This window comes from Rousettus aegyptiacus, unplaced genomic scaffold (assembly GCF_014176215.1).
Source record: "Rousettus aegyptiacus isolate mRouAeg1 unplaced genomic scaffold, mRouAeg1.p scaffold_m13_p_2, whole genome shotgun sequence".
NCBI classification, from domain to species: domain Eukaryota; kingdom Metazoa; phylum Chordata; class Mammalia; order Chiroptera; family Pteropodidae; genus Rousettus; species Rousettus aegyptiacus.
The window spans coordinates 124,460,609-124,476,162 of record NW_023416295.1 but is presented as its reverse complement, the minus strand read 5'-3'; positions in this window follow the sequence as shown (position 1 = coordinate 124,476,162).

Genomic DNA, 15,554 nt, shown 5'->3' with positions numbered 1-15,554 from the left:
GTTATCTCAGGATGAAAACTATTCCCAGAGTCCTGAAAGAGAAATCACTGTGCATTACCTAAGGGAGAGCAGATATAGTAGTCAGAATTGTTCCCTTGTTTCTCCTTTTCTTCTCTGAACACAGAAACAATTTCATGGATTCTTGAGATAGTATATTAACCTTGGGGCTGGATCCTGTGTATGAGTGAATAACCTATTCCCAGGTATAAACGAACCTCGTTTTGAGGGTGCCTTCATTTCTTGAGGACACCGGGGAACTGTTTCGCAGGTTCTTGCTCCTGAGCACTAGATGGTACCCTTGTGGTTTGGAAACTTGGCCTTTAATAGGATCCTGCCCCAGGGATCATTTCCCTAACCCAGTGAGACTCCTGGGTATTAGAAGTCACCGATTCTCACCTTTTATGTCATCTGTTGACTGAGAATAGCCTGCCTAAGGATATGATAGTATTTATTTCATAGTCAGTTTTGGAAGAAAAGTTCATTTGGGGTTCAGTTTGCTGGAAAGATTGGCAAGAGTAGTTGGATAAATTGGTATATATCACACATACAGCGATAGCTTCCAAGTATCTGGAAAACAACCAGGAGTTAAAAAGGCAGTCCCAAATGATGACTTTGCAGCAACATGCACTATAAATACATGATGGGCAAGATGGGGTATTAGCTGCATATTCACTGCTTTAAGTCCTGGAGTGTGGTCTAATTAAACATAGAGAACCCTCAGATTTGTAGCAGGTGCTTCTGTTGGTGTCCTTGGGCACTGCTAATTGAATACTTAATGTTTTTCTATCCCTTGGGTGATTGGAAGTTATCAGGAAGTCCCCAGAAATTCATTTGTCTTCTTTAATTATTGTGAGTAGTGAACTATTAAAAGATTTCTCTTTAAGTATTTTCTTTTTTGTTATTTATCATGGGATTTCTCCCCATTAGGGATACCTTCTAAGAATATCCCCACCCCTATCCCTTCATAGCCCTGTTGCTTCCTTTCTTCAAGCCTCTTTCGCTTCTGATTTGCACTTTTGATTTGAAGAGAGGAAAATGTCAGGGGAACAAGAAAGCTGTAAGGTGAGCTCAAGTACTGAAGGAAATAGCATCGGAGACATTTTAGCAATGGATGAAAATATTCCTGCTTCCTCAGAGGAAACAAGAATATTAAGAGCTACTATTAACTGAGTATCAGGCATTTTTAGGTCTTCACACACATTATTTCATTTAATAATTACACCAGTCATTTAAAAAGGATTAGAAGATAAAATATAGCATTTTGTACTTTTCAAAATAAATTTCTCTTCTATAAATTAAAAATATGCAACTTTATGTCTAGAACACATCAATGTTACTGTTAGAAAGGGAAACTGAAGCCTAGAAAGTTCATACTGTTGCTGGAAAGTTAAGACCACATTTTCTGACTCCTGTCTATGGGCAGTGGAGTGGAGAGAATGACAGACATGGATTCCAAACCTGAGTACTCAGGAAAATAGTTTGACCTTGCGAGGCTGCTTCTTTTGAAGGAATTCATCTATATTGGGGTCCCCAACTCCTGGGCTGCAGACCAGTACAGGTCCGTGGTCTGTTGTGAACCTGGTCACACAGCAGGAGGTGAGTGGTCGGCAAGTGACCAAAGCTCCATCCGTATTTGCAGCCACTCCCCAGCGCTAGCATCACGGCCTCAGCTCCACCTCAGATCATCCGACATTAGATTCTCATAGGACCACTGGTTCCTGGTGCCAAAAAGGTTGGGGACCACTGATCTATATGACTTCTGAGGTCACTTGCAGCTTAGAAGACTTTATGTCGTTTCTCTACTAGACTACACTGCCTGTTATAATTGCAAAAAGGTTGGGGACCACTGATCTATATGACTTCTGAGGTCACTTGCAGCTTAGAAGACTTTATGTCGTTTCTCTACTAGACTACACTGCCTGTTATAATTGCAATAATTGAGTTTAAAAATGACACATAAACTAGAAAAACAATGGATTGTGCACTTACCTGCACACCTTTTTATTCTCTTCTCCCCATTAATACTTTTGAATTCTTACTAGAAATGAAAAAAATTTAAAAAAATTCTGCACAAAACATACTATCCTGGAAGCTAAAACTTTAGGATCTTATAAAATGAAAACTACCTGGTCATGTGCCTTTGATGTACAGCTCATGTAAAATAAAAAGTTTTAGAGAAACTTCTGATTTTTGGCTTCAAAAATAAATACCAGGAATTCCTGCTGAAACAGGAAACTCTGGTTCTGCAGTATATAGAGACTGAAACAGCAGTCCAAAGCAGTACAATCAGGTCTTTTTGAGAAACTCCCAGGGCTGTTATGGAAAGAGGGGGATCAGCGGGAAAAGCTTGGGCAAGAACCAGCAAGGCTGCTGCGGTCCCAGGCTGACCACGGTGCCCTCTGTGTTGCTCCGCGGTGCCATTGTGGCTTCTCACTTCAGTGGTCGGTAGGATGTGAGTGGGTCTGAAGACAGGGGCAAAGCCTGAGTTTCAATAAAGCTCTTGACACTATAGACAACCCCATTAACAAGAATTTTAGCACACATACTGAGATTGTTTGTTTTTGTTGCCTCTTACAATTCTTTATACTGATAAAGTATGCTCCATCTTCTATTTTCTTGCTAGTAATTTTTAAAATCCAGTGTATATACTTGATGCTACATTAAATTGGTGATTTAAACTCAAATGCCACACTGAATAGATGACATGATTAGTGGTTAAAATTCCCTGACATAAAAATTTCATAATTTTTTCCTAGAAGGGATGTTTGGCATTAGAGAGACATGAGAAATATTATCACATCAGACAAGATGGTTCGTTGGTGAACATATACATGTCTATTACATTGGGAATTTGTGATCTTTGATAATTTTCACTGTGAAATACTTCAAGCAATTTTAAATGGTGGCACTAAAAATAAAGCAGTGGGCACTGAACAGATGGATTGAATTAAGAACAGGTTTAATGCCAAGTTCATTCGAGTCTGAATGGTGAAAAGAGGTATTCATTTAAAAGTCTTGTTATTACCTTTTCAAAAAAGCCCAGTGATTTTTTTCCTCCTTTTTTTTCTTTTTGACAACAAAAGCCATTTATAATAACTGCGACATACACATTCTAAAGGATTCTGAGAAATATAAAATAAAATCACTGTATCTAAATAGAACATAAGGAGTTGGAAAAAATTTTAAATGGAGAATAAGTTTGCTTTAGTAAAAATGAGCAATTTTTATTAAGTTTGGAATCTAATAAAATATTATGAAAACTAGTTTTGAGGCATACAGCTGTATTTAGGAGTGAATTAATTTAATCTTAATGAACTATGATTTCTACTTTTAGGTAAAACTATACTGAAGCCACAATGAAGTATCTTAAGCATCAAATAACTATTATTGCAAAATAAAGGTTGAGTTAATCATAAATGAATCAGAAACATATGTTTTAATTCTCCCTTAAATATATATATATATAGCTTTGTAAATTAAAGTGTTCTTCATACATATGACTCATATCAAACCAAACCAAACCTCAAATATTTGTATTTCAAGCTGTTTGACAAACTTAGAATTGCACCGGACAAACTGAAAATTAAATATATATTACAGAGAAAAAGAGGCATTGGCATCATATTTATTTGCATGGAAGAATTAATATAGTTTGTACATTGCTCTTGAGTCAGAAGATTTTGATTCTAATATTGTCTAGGCAAGTCACATTCTCTCTGGGCCTCATGTTTGCTCATCAGTACACCTGGAGGAGGGGGTGATCTCTGGGTCTCTTTCATATGGAAATACTGAAATACTGTGGAACGGATGAGATACATATAGAAACAGTCTGCAAAACATACAGAATAAGACTACTACTTAATAGTATATATTGAGTGTTTCTCAGCAACATTATAATTTTCTTAAATACAGAAGTCATTTACTCACGTACCTAGCAGTACTTAGCAAAGTAGCGATCTACAAATAGCTAATAATAATGAATGATTAGTTAATGAATAAACGTATTCCCTTCAAAATCAAAGGATAATTATATAACTCTATAGCTAAATATTATATTATGGCTCTCTCTCTCTATATGTGTGTATATATATGTATGTATGTATATATACATACGTATGTATATATACACATATATAGGCAGTTTTTGTGTCTGAAATGACTTCTAGGGGTTTATTTATGTGAATGTAGATGAATAAACCAATATATTGAGACTACCAACATCCCAAGAAACATGTCCCTTTTCAATTATCTTGCTTTTGTTAGGCAGAATGCCAACGGCTGAGTCAGTGTGGACCTGGAGACAGCACTATGGCTTGAGGTTGATTCATTCATTCCCTGCTTCAAGGTGGAAGAGAAGTTAATTGTCTTCAAGTTATTCCTTGTATTAGCATACTAGACTCTCCCACCCCAGAGGGCATGACGTGCTCTTAAACCTAGCAAATCTCCTTAAAGACTTTACCTGACCAACCAACACTTTTTCTAAGCATAATCAGTTGCTTATAAAGCTGCCTGTCCAAACTATTAATGTCAGAGATATTTTACTCTGTCTCTGCATCTTCATGCCATCAAAAACAGAAACTTTTACTATCCTGTAATTTTATGCTCAGGACTGTCCGCCCTTTGAGAGTATGCTATGACTTTGGTAGGATGGAGGGAAAGACTTCCTGCTTTGTACAAAATTTGCCATCTAACAACATATTTTCTTGTTGCTCCCCTTCCTTGCCATCTGTATACACAAACTGGATTTCAACTATTGTTGTCTTAGGCTTTTGGACACTGCTGCCTGACTCAGACCCCCGTGCCACACCTGTTAGCCTGAATTCTATTTGAGAACCAATGCCAACTAACTCCAGCTTTCTCTTGATCTTAAGTTCACACCCTGCCTCAATCTGACTGACAACACTCCATGCACACTCTCCAATTGTTACACTCTGTTACTAGATGCACCACTGCATAAAATAGAGCACCATTTGAATCAGGAAACTGGCTCATACAGATATAATCCTTCCAAAATTTTGCAAAAATTTAGAGTCTTAGAACTAGAAAGGTTTTTAAGGACAGTCTGGTGCACTGGTTTTCCATCTTCATTCCACAAAATCATAAAATTACCGATAGTTTGAGGACTCTGTAACTGATTCAAAAACAATTTTAAAACTATATTTTATGTATTTATAAATTATTAAAAATAAGGCTCTCCCAAAATATGTAAGATTTCTAAGTTTTAAACATACAGGGAACCACCAGTTCTCAAATTTTCTCATTGACTGACTTCTCAATAAGTGTCAAAATTTGAATGTAATAAAGTATTGCGTTGTTTACATAGAATTCACATAAAATTGCAGGAAAGTTTTCATTTTGAAAACAAAAAGCTTTAAAAAGTCTAATCTGATCTATTTCCCACCCAGAATCAGAATCCTTTTTAAAGGCCATCCACAGACATCTTTCTAGCCCCTGCTTGAATAACAGGGACCTGAACTCATCACTCTCCAGCTCAGCTCATTTCATTGCTTCAAAGTTCACACATCGAGTGGACATCTGCTCCTGTGTAATTTCTCGCTATTGGTTCTGATTCCATCCTTAGGGAAAATATAGAACCATTATAAATTCTCTTCTACATGATAGCTCTTTGAATACTTTCTGTCATTTCTATATTGAGACACTAGTAAAATTCCAGAGAAAGAGGAAAACTAGATGCTTGGTGAGTAGGCGGGTGCCTGGTTAATTTAATCTGGAGGGAATGGCAGAAATGATGTTTGGACGTATTAAAAATGGAACCAATTTCAAGAGATACGTCTCTTCTTAATGTTCATTACAGCATTGCTTGTAGTAAAAAAACAGATGGACATAATATAAGTGTCTAGCAGTATGAGATTGTTTAAGTATATCACAATAAGGTTATACTGGAATATTGTGTGCCATTAAAAATGCAGCAGTGGAAAAATAATGTCATGGAAAAATGATCTTTTGGTGAAGAAAAATAAAAGCAAGTTGCATATTTTTATACTTTATACTTCATATTATGTATATTTTAAATTGATCATATACACATATATTGAAAATCGACCAGAATAATATTAATTAATCAAATACTGACAGAGTTTATCTGAGATGGTGAGGGTGATAGGGAATTTTTATATCCTTCTTTTTGCTCTTTTGCATTTTTAATTTTTAAACATAAATTTATCTCTTTTATAGTAATAAAAAAAGAATAAAGAAACATTTTCTTTTTTTTTTTTTTTTGAGAGTGATAAGAAAGGCTTAATTCCCTCCATAGTCAGAAAATACTTCACAATTCTGCCATGCTTATTCAACAGCTAGTCAAATACAGAATTTGGCTCCATAGTTAACTATGAAAATCTTTGAGTTTGGTGCTAACTGCAGATGCAAGTTTCATATTAAGCTGGCTGTGCCTATTAGAGATAAAAATCCCTTCCCCTGACACGCATGGTCACACTCCAATTCTGCCTCAAATACCTGGCTGTGTTTTCCCTGCTGAGGATTGCACATGGTTAGCACACATAATCCATAAAGCATTCTTGGCTTCTGAATATGTTTATTTCTTTTTGTAAGCCTCAACACTCTAGGGAGGTCTCCATTGACATGGTCTGTAGCTCTGCATACTGGTCATTCATTAATCCAACTCCTGTTATTTGCTACAGTGGTGAATTTAGACCCAACTGTAAATGTCAAGTGCGTTCATTACCTCTGGTGGCCCAATGTACCTAAAGTACCAGCTGGAAGTACTGCCTTCTGTGCCAGGTTCTGGCTGCAAGGACTACACGAAAGAAGGTCAAAACTGTAAAGCCCTGTTATGTGCTTGGCAGGCACATGCTCTTCTAGGAATAACTTAACAATCACTGCGACATTGGGCCATAGTGTTGACAGCCTAACTAGGGCTACTTTTGAGTGACATGTAAGCTTCTACTAGACTGATACAAATGAGCACTAAAATATCATATCATATAATCGATCCAATTCATTAATAACCCTCCTTGCTATTCTCCGCCTCATGAACCCTAATGCACATGGAGGGCAAATATTTCCAGCTAATCATGACATCCAGGTCACTTAGTAAGCTGAAAGAAAACATGATGCAGCCCTGCCAAAGATGAATATAAAACTTCTGTAAATACTCGGAGAAGGAAAATAATTGTGAAAATTACTGCAACATAGACTAGCTAAATCAATTCTGTATAAACCATAAACAATGTCAACATTTTAGCACTATCCTTAAAATCATGACTTAAATTTGGATGAGTCTGGAAAGGGCAGTATGTGTCAATGTCTACTTATGTATATCTTAGTTAAAAATCATGATATAAAAAATTGGGCACCCTAGAATCTTCAACTGTTCAACCTTTTAAACTGTTGAATTAATGGGGTTTTTGTTGTTGTTGTTTTAATCACTTAGTCATTTACCTATTAGAATTCCCAGGCACTTTGGCTCACTGTGAAGTCTTTTTACCAATTAATTTTGATCAAGGCGTGAAATTTACTTTGGTTCCAAGTGGATATACATATTGTCACAGTGATGCTGCTGGATGGCTGTGGGATTGAGAGGCTTTTGTATTCAGCTATGGAGGAGAGTATATATAACTAGGGTTGCAAGTAGGGGGCTTAGCATGTGGGCGAGCCAGGGTCACAGCTAGAGGACTTGTTTATTGGAACATGCAAGAGAACTCAGCCTCTCAAGTATGTAAGAGTGAGGCCAAGGCAAGAGACAATTCTACTTACACAGGACCTCCGTGCAGTATTAATAGCCTACTAAGTCAATAATGGAGTAACTCGTGGATGCTTTCATAGGTGATGTGATAATTAGTTTGTCATTGTTGATGGATTTTTGAAACTTGTCTTGACTTTTTTTTTTTTAAGATTTCTGAATGTGTTTCCAGGAATTTTAGTTTTGAGAGTGTGCTATACAGCCCAATAGGCTGGAGCCAGTAGAAGCTGGCCTCTGGCTCTTGAGTAGGTCATCCTTCATTGTGGGCACCGTTATGACCATTAGAGGCCTCTTGTGTGACAGGCACACTGCTTAAACTTAGGTCTTTTCCTCATATAAAGATATAAATAAACATTTTCTGGTATTTGTCACCACTTCTCTGCAAAACCATCCCCCTATGCACACTCCAAATTAAAGAATCTCTATATTCCCTTTTAAAAAAAGCATTGTAAATCCATTTGTAAAGACTAATTTAATGGACTCCATAAATTATAAAAATAAAAGATAAATTTTTAAATTTGATATCTCCATTTTAAATAGATTGAAACAGGAGTGATAAAACTCTTGAACTAGCATCTAAAAAATATAGTTTTCAATATGTCACCGATCAATGTGATCCATAAATATATTCTCAAAGAATTCTTTACAACACTTAGGCCTGAATACCTATGCTTAGTATATTCATTCTTTATTCAGGAATAGAATTTGAGGAATGTCTCTCACAAACCCAAATTCAATACTTTTAATTCTTTCTTTTGAAGTAGGATTAAAAATAAAGACCTTTCATAATGTATCAGAAATAGTTTGAAATTTTTACTTTTATACTATTGAAATTCAAACACTAATGCTTTCCTATTATTTGCATTCATCAAATAATTTATATTTTCCCCTTTCTTCATACAAATGAACAGCCTTTAATTATTGCCCCAAATTTAGTCCATTGTTTAATTATTGAAGCTATTGCTTTGAAAACATTGAATAAATCTGACATTTAAACTCCTCCAATATTCTGTCATGTATATTTCCTCTGCCAGGAGCCTATAGGCTTATGTTAAAATATAGCTTGGGGTGTAGAATTTATTGCTAAGAAAAGTAAGTTATTTCTTTTTCATTGCAAGAAACAGTTGCCCTAAATCTAAAAAGATTATGCAAACTATTTTTTTCTTTTCTACAATTTTTGAACCTGTTTGATATAGAAGACCCCCAGAGAGGATGAACTATTAAACCCTTTTTTAAGACAAAGATCATTGCTTCCGTAGCCCGACAGCTGATGATCTTAACTCAGGCCGAATTCTGTTTGAATAGACTTCATTTGGGCAAGTTTTAAGTATCCTTTATAGTCATTTCAGGGTTACATAGCATCATAAAAATCCTACAGCTATAAGAGAACTTGGCGATTATCTAGCGTGCCTGATTTCAGATGTTAGAAGAGGAACATACAGAAAGGTTAAAGGGATAGCCTAAGGTCATGACACAATTTTAAGTAGAGCCAGAACTAAAGTCTAGACACCTCTCTCCTAGGTATTTCCCATGGGACACAAACAGCCTTAGTATCTTCATCTAGCGATGATTGTGAAAATGGTATGGGAACAGTCAAAGCGGCAGACTTCTAACCGACAGTAGGCGTCATGATAAGGGGAAGCTAGCGATGCGGGCACTGTGGGACTCCCGGAAACTGCTGGGGGCGAGGAGGGGAGACAGACTGATTTCCTTCCCCCATCGAGCTTGGATTTATTATCCATAAGTAACTTTCGCTCCTAGGAGACACTTTTATAAAGGGCTGAAAATGGAAGAAAGCTTAATGTGAGGCCAGTTTCTGGTTTTGTGTGGAAGGACAGCTGGCGAGCCCCGTTAGGAGTTCCACCCTGGCAGGAAGTACAGCGACTGCTAGTCCTGAGATTCCTATTTTAGTATAACAGAGATGAAGGTGGAGAGTGGCCAAAAATAGCAATGGTAGAGCAGAAATGGGAGCAGTAGCCACAGAGGACAGAATTTAAGCACATAGGAGTTCGGCAGGTTTGCCAGGGTTGTAGAGAAAATGGAATTTGAACCTCAGCAGTCTGGATCTGAAGTCTGCACCCTTACTCTTAAGCTAACTAACCCTCCAAAATGAAATGCCAAGAAAGTGGAGAATGGGGAAACAAACATGGAGGCAGAACTTTCAGAGCTAGAAAGGAACCAGGGTTCCCTGAATTTCTCTGCAGACTACGCAGTTACAGGTTGGCGAACTTTTTTTCTGTGAATTGCCAGATAGTAAATATTTTATGCTTTGTGGGTCATATGGTCTCTATTGCAATTATTTTTTTAATGCAAAAGCAGCCATAGACAATACATAAATGAATGGATATGGCTATTTTCCAATAACTTTATTTAAAGAAATAGGCAGCAAACTGGAGTTTCCTAACCTCTAAAATAGATCCTTACAGCTTCGATGGCGAGATGTGGACAAAAGGAATCGAGAGGCTTAAAAGAAATCAAATTTTCTAATTTCTTATTAAAGAAACGTTTGTATTTTTATCAGAAGAGTTTCAAAACAGTTCCCTCTCTTTATACTGTTTTAAAGATAAGCCAGAAACTTACTATAAGAACATGTCTTATTTTCTAATCTTAGACTTTTCCTTCAAAAATGTCCTTTCTCTTTTTCAAGTGCAATTGTTTTGTTTAGATCAAAATTTCCTCTGTGACTTTTAGCTCCACTGAGTCCCTTTTCCTTAATGTGTGACCATTTTTGAAATTGTCAGAATCTCAGACTTGAAATTCTAAGTATCACATTTATTTATTTATTTATCTATTTATTTATTTATTTATTTTTTATTAGCTAAGTCTGCAGGTTGATAATTAAAATATAGCAGGAATTATCTAATATTTTTGATCATCTTAATGATAAAAGTAGTTTGATTAGGTTATTTTCAGGGTAAGGATAATATATTTTATTACTGAAATTTATGACATCTATTTCCTTTTGATGGAAGTTTACCGAGCGGACAGCCTGAGTTCAAATCTCAGATTGGCCTTTTATAAGTGTGACCTTGAGCAATCCATTTTGACTCCTGGAATCTCAATTTCCTTATCTGTAAATAGTCATGACTATATCTATCTCATGGATTTTTTGAGAAATTGTGCATATGTGATACTTTGTTCTGTGTAGGATGTCAGTGATCAATAAATGAAAACTTATGGTAATAGTATTTATGTGTTGTCCTATTCACAATGGCTAAAACAATCTCACCACATTAATTACCCAATACCAAAATAGATATGCCCTAATGCATTGGTTCAAGGATGCCAGCATTGTCTTTATGTCTTTTTCTCCATTATTCAAGATAGTTTCCTTTGCAGTATTTTTATTAAAAATACTTATTTTGAAGCTACTCCTCCATAAGACTAATCAGGATGCCACCAAGATTTTCAAGAGACAGAGTTGGAATCTCATAGTAAGTTTATCCTGGAAGATTTATCCATATGTTTTGGTATTTATCTCAGAAACTGATCTCAAATAGCAAGGTTGTGTGGTAATCCAAATACTATTTGCATATTTTTACCTGAAACATCATGTCTCCCCAAACATACTTGGTCGAAGAGTCAAATTTCTCATCCATGGTGACTCTTTATCTAATGTTATTGTAAAGAACGGTAGACAAGAGTTAAATTTTATAGTCTGCCACATAGAACAAATGTTAAGGCTGCCTGAGAATTAATATAAACACACTAATAAGCTTTAGAGACTTTCCTAGTATTTCTATAGACTTTTAAGACTTTAGCAACAATGGACTGATTTCATAGACGACTGAGACCTGAGAGGTAATTGGGAAAAAAGACAAAGTGGTTCTATTTTTGTCTTCCTTAAATTTCCAGATAGATAAACTATAACAGGGAGCCTAGTTTTAAGCAGGACTAAAAAACCCACAATTTTTAATTTTTCAAGGAACTTCCATGTTTTCCATAGCAGTTGTTTTTCATTTTACATCCCCACCAACAGTGTACAAGGGCTACAATTTCTCCTTGTCGTTATTTATTATTTTTTTTTGAAATTTTTTATAAGTCATCTTAAGAGGTGTGAGGTAATATGTCATTGAAGTTTTGCTTTGCATTTCCTTATTAACTGGTGATGCTGAGCATATTTTCATATACCTGTTGGCTATTGGTATGTCTTCTGTGAAGAAATGTCTAAGTTCTTTGCCCATTTTAAATATTTTTGTTTGTTTTTGCTATTGAGTTGTATAAGTTCCTTATATATTTTGGATGTTAACCTGTTTTCAGATATAGGGATTGCAAATGTTCTCTTCCATTCCATAGGTCCCCTTTTCATTTTGTTAATTGTTTTTTTTGCTGTGTAGAAAGTTTTCCCCTGACAACAGAGAATCCAGTGAACAAAAGAAGAAATAGGAACACAAATCTCATTAGAATTTCCAGAAGGTAATGTTTCCTTCCTTCCTTCCTTCCTTCCTTCCTTCCTTCCTTCCTTCCTTCCTTCCTTCCTTCCTTCCTTCCTTCCTTCCTTTCTTTCTTTCTTTCTTTCTTTCTTTCTTTCTTTCTTTCTTTCTTTCTTTCTTTCTTTCTTTCTTTCTTTCCTACCTAGAATTATAAGAGAAACACAAAAAGCCTGAGATGTTTATACTGGGTAATGAGGACATTGTCTCCTTGGATGGCAAATCCACATGGGAAGACAAACTACCACCAAGAGGCTGTTCGGTAAACATGGACCCAGAGCAAGGAAAGTAAACTGAGAACTTTAGAGGTTGGGGTCAGCAAATAATAACCTGAGATATCTCTTTGGATGAGCCAGATGTTAGCATTTTCTCCTCTGAACAATACAAAAGAAATCCTGAAAGTCAGATAACTTGTTTTAACCAAAACAGCAGATATTGCTCATTTCTTTTAGAGCTCTTCATTGGATATCGCTACTACTGTTTACTACCAGTTATGACTGCTGTTGCTGCTACTACTAGACTATTGCTAGTTATCAATTATTATAAACAAACAGTATAACCAACGCTACCTGTCTATTCTGCTATTTTATCCCTCCAGTTGTAGATAAGGGTATTATGTTCTTGGGGTTAAGTAAAACAGTAGAAATTTGGAGGAAGAAATTAGCATAGCTCTGGATTTACCATAGGTAGAAGAGACCAAATTGACTCAAGTATAAGAAATACAAGCCTAATTTAACTCAAGAGTCATGCATACAGTTTGAGTGCAAGTACTGAGGGAGGTGGAAAGCATAAAACCAATTACCTCGGAAGTTGATTTTTAACAGTATCATATTATCATTAGCAGTAACAGAGCAATTATCACATTTAATAAAATCATATTAAAACATATGACAGATAAAGAAAGCACAATGGAAGATATTTAACGGGCTATATTTCCTGCTAGGTTTTATATTGAGTGTTAGATTATTTATAGGACACATGTTCTAGGAAAACAAATGTTTAAACTGAAAATGAACAAAGCTGAAAACATTTGCTTCTTTGAAACATTGTTGTTGTACATTATGCTTTTATTAAGGTATATGAAGCCTTCTAAATATATTTTTATATCGCATTATTTTATTTTGTAAATAGAAATTTCCATCTCAATGTAAAATAAACCAATTTCATAGTATTGATGGTAAGAGTTACATCATTCCATGGCACCCTGTCTCTTCCTACCTAAGACCCACTCTTCCGCCTTGCTTAGCTCCCTCCTGTCACCAGCCCTCACTCATTAGTCTGTGTCCCTTCCCCATACACTCTATTATCTGCTCCCTCATACCATTTAGCTGTTGTGTTTGCTATTTTGCTGCTGTTATTGATTTGCCTTCCCCCCACCTTTTGCTCCTACCATTTCTATTCATCTATACTGTAGTAGAGAATCCAAGTGATACTATTTTGTAAACTGAGTTTTCAAGCTGAGTTTGTCCAGATGGAAGACCTGCTCGATTACTTATCAGATATATAACACCGAGCAGTTAACGTCTCTAGACCTTAGGCTCCTCATATATAAAATGAGGGTAATATCAGCTATTTTGGAGGAATATTGTGAGGATAAAATTAGAGAAAGTTTGGATGTTCCTGGTGTGTCGCCTCATACAGAGCAGTGCTCCATGAAAGGCAGCTAATAAAACTGCGGAAGGAGAAGCCTTTCTGTCTGGATGGCAAAGAAGGTCCTTTGTCTCACCTAGAGGCCCCACTGCTCCACACCAGTCCACACTGGTGGCTTGCCCTCTACTCCTCCTGGGTGATTCTTTATCTATATCACAAGACTCCAGCCCAGGGTTTCTCCAACTTGACTGTGCACACCTCTCTTGGGAAGCATAGTAGAAGTAGGGATTCCATTAGTTGTGCAGGGATATCCAGAAAGCTGTATTTTTACCACAACTGTTTCTGGTTCCAAGCCAGCATTAACGTCCACTATGTTAAAGAGCAATGCCCATGACTAAAGAGTCAGTGACTTCTCTGGCCACCAATATTTGGTCTTCCTGGCCACAATGGCAGCACACTGGTCTTTCCACATTGGTCTTAAGATTAGAACAGGTCTTAAGACTGGTTTCTCTCCAGTCTCTCTTCTTTCTCTTACTTCTGTACTTAGCACTTAAGAAGGGGTTATTTATATTGATATTTTGGTTTGAGATGGGAGGAAAGAGTTTCTGGATAGAATGCCTTTGTAGGCTTTTCTCTGGAAACAAACATTTCTTTTTCTTTAGGATAGTGGTTCTCAAAGTATGGTGATTCCAACCAGCAGCATTGGAATCATGTGCAGATTGCCAGGCACTACCTTAGATTTATTGAATCAAAGCTCTGTCAGTGGAGTCCAGTTTTTAAACTTTTTATTTGGAGATAATTGTAGCTTCACATGCACTTATAGAAAACAATACAGAGAGATCCCCTGCAGCCTTTAGTCAGTTTTCTCTGGTGGTAACATCTTGCAAAACTATAATACAGTATCACAACCAGGATCTTGACATTGATACAGAACATTTCTATCCCCACAAGGATCCCTCATGTTGCCCTTTATACCCATACACACTTCCTTTCTGCCTTAACCTCCTTCTTAACTCCTGTTCTTAATTCTATAATTCGTCATTTCAAGAATGTTATGTAAATGGAATCATACAGAACATAACCTTTTGCGGTTGTTTTTTTTCACTAAACGTAATTGTCTGGAAATTCATCCAGATTGTTGAATCAATAGTTCATTCCTTTTCATTGTTAGTATGAGTCATGGTATGGATGGATCACAGTTTATTTAACCATTCACCAGTTAAGAACATTTGGGTTTTATTTTTTGACTATTACAAATAATGTTAATATAAACATTCATGGACAGGTTTTTTTTTTTTATAAACATAAGTCTTCATTTCTCTGAGATAAGTACTCAGAGGTATAGCTGCTAGCTTGTCTGGCAGTTGCATATTAAATTTTTAAGGGAATTTCCAAACTATTTTCCAGGGTGACTGTATCATTTTGTATTCCTCCTTACATATACATAATTTATTAAAATCTATTGGTATCATTTTAACAATTTAAGTATAGAAAATTTACCTTCCTTTATGTCTTTTTACCTTCTTTATTTATAATATAATTGTCTTAAGTATTTTTTCTACATACATTTAGAACCACATATATAACATAAAGGGTGTTATAATTTTTGCTTCAACCATGAAACATAATTTAGAAAATTTTGAGATGAGAAGAAAAACCCATTGTATTTATTTATGATTTTGCTTACCTTGTTCTTTCTCCCTTCCCCATGTTTCAATGTTTCTTCTTTTATTAATTTCTTTCTTTTTTAGAGATAAATATTCCTTTAACCATTCTTTGTAGGTCTGCTCAAAACAAATTCTCCTAGTTTTTCA